The sequence below is a fragment of the Schistocerca serialis genome, chromosome 5 (genome assembly GCF_023864345.2).
Source record: "Schistocerca serialis cubense isolate TAMUIC-IGC-003099 chromosome 5, iqSchSeri2.2, whole genome shotgun sequence".
NCBI classification, from domain to species: domain Eukaryota; kingdom Metazoa; phylum Arthropoda; class Insecta; order Orthoptera; family Acrididae; genus Schistocerca; species Schistocerca serialis.
In genome coordinates this window covers 120,749,250-120,750,909 of record NC_064642.1, presented here as the reverse complement: position 1 = coordinate 120,750,909, position 1,660 = coordinate 120,749,250, and positions in this window count along the sequence as shown.

Sequence of the window (1,660 nt, the reverse complement as noted above, 5' to 3'; positions counted from 1 at the left end):
AAATGGCTCTGAGCTCTATGGGACTTAACTTCTGAGGTCATCAGTCCCCTAGAACTTAGAACTACTTGAACCTAGCTAACCTAAGGACATCACACACATCCATGCCCGAGGCAGGATTCGAACCTGCGACCGTAGCGGTCGCGTGGTTCCAGACTGTAGCGCCTAGAACCGCTCGGCCACCCCGGCCGGCAATTTCAGTAGAATACGCTTTGACACAGAATGGCACATCCACTGGCTTTTAACCTAGACAGGCCTCAAACAATTCAACATGAGGTACCGTCAAAGGTAAGCCCTGCTGTGAATGTGGATGATGCTTATTTAAGGACGAAATTTTAGAGTACCGAGACTACTATAAAGCACATTTCTTTCTAAATTGTAATAAGATGAATTTGAAAAAGATTTTTGTCCAACTTTTTTAAAAAAAAAATTATTTATTATTAATATACATGTGTCAAAAGAAGTATTGTCAAGTTAAAAACTACTTCATGCTGAGGGCACTAGAGTTGTATAGGTGAAATGAAAAGAGATAGTAGTTCCCATCTCAGACGGAACGGAAAGGCGGGAAGACGAAGAGGTGGAATGATATGGCTCGCTGCAGCTAATTAGAACATAAGAGTGAAGTTAGTCTGTAGGTAGCAGTAATAGAGGCAACATCTTAGGCTCTGCCCAAGAGTGGCTTACTTATCAATCACTGCTTAAATAGCCACTTATGGAGATTGCTGTTTTATTGTAGCATAGCATTTACAATTGGGCTATATTATATACATAAATCGGCCCCAAGAAGAAATTATGAAGGCCAAAACATCAAGAGCCATGGCTGCTAATATATGCGTTGTGTAGCCACCACATTCAAACGTCACCCCGTCGCCTGCAGAAAAGGTTAATAACTTTATTTAGAACTGTAATAACAGCTTGAACCAGTGAATTTTAAAAAATAATAATTTGTTACTGTCATACACTGGTTCCAAGCTCTCGATTTTCCTAAGACAAATACCTAGATAAGATCTTATCCTAGTGAAAATGATTCGAAGTATTCTAAATTTATAAAAATACCACAATTTTCAAACTGAATCTAGTAAAATATTTTGAAAGTGTGTTTTTATACAATCAGAAAATGTTGTTTGTGGCGAATTCAGTTTAAAGTATTCTGGAAATTAAAGTTTATCTGAACTCCACCTCTTAGTTATGAACAAAAATAAGAAAGAAAAGTAATTATTTAAAAACGAAAGATCTTTCTATTTTGACAAATAACTTTGAGTGTAGCCTATTCCGATCGCATAAAATAAAGTGGTATACTGGAAGTGTTTATAGTAAAAGATATTATACTGTTTCATAAAAGATTTAACAGCTTAAATCCAGTATTGTAATCAAAATAGAAGTTACTCAGTTAGACTTGTCTTAGTTTTTGAACTGTGTTTAGTGAAGATTTCACAGGAGTTGAAAGTTTTTACCATTTTCTCACAAAGTACAGTTTAAGGACCTCCGTTTTGTAAGTTTTTGAGATGGTCCACGAATGAAAGAATGATAATATCAGAATATATGTTAATATTGTATCAGTTGTATCACGTATTGATTTTGCTTAACTAACTTTCATTATTAACAGATTCTTCAAATCTCAATTATGAAAGCACCTAATGGCCGATTTTACTTTACCTACACT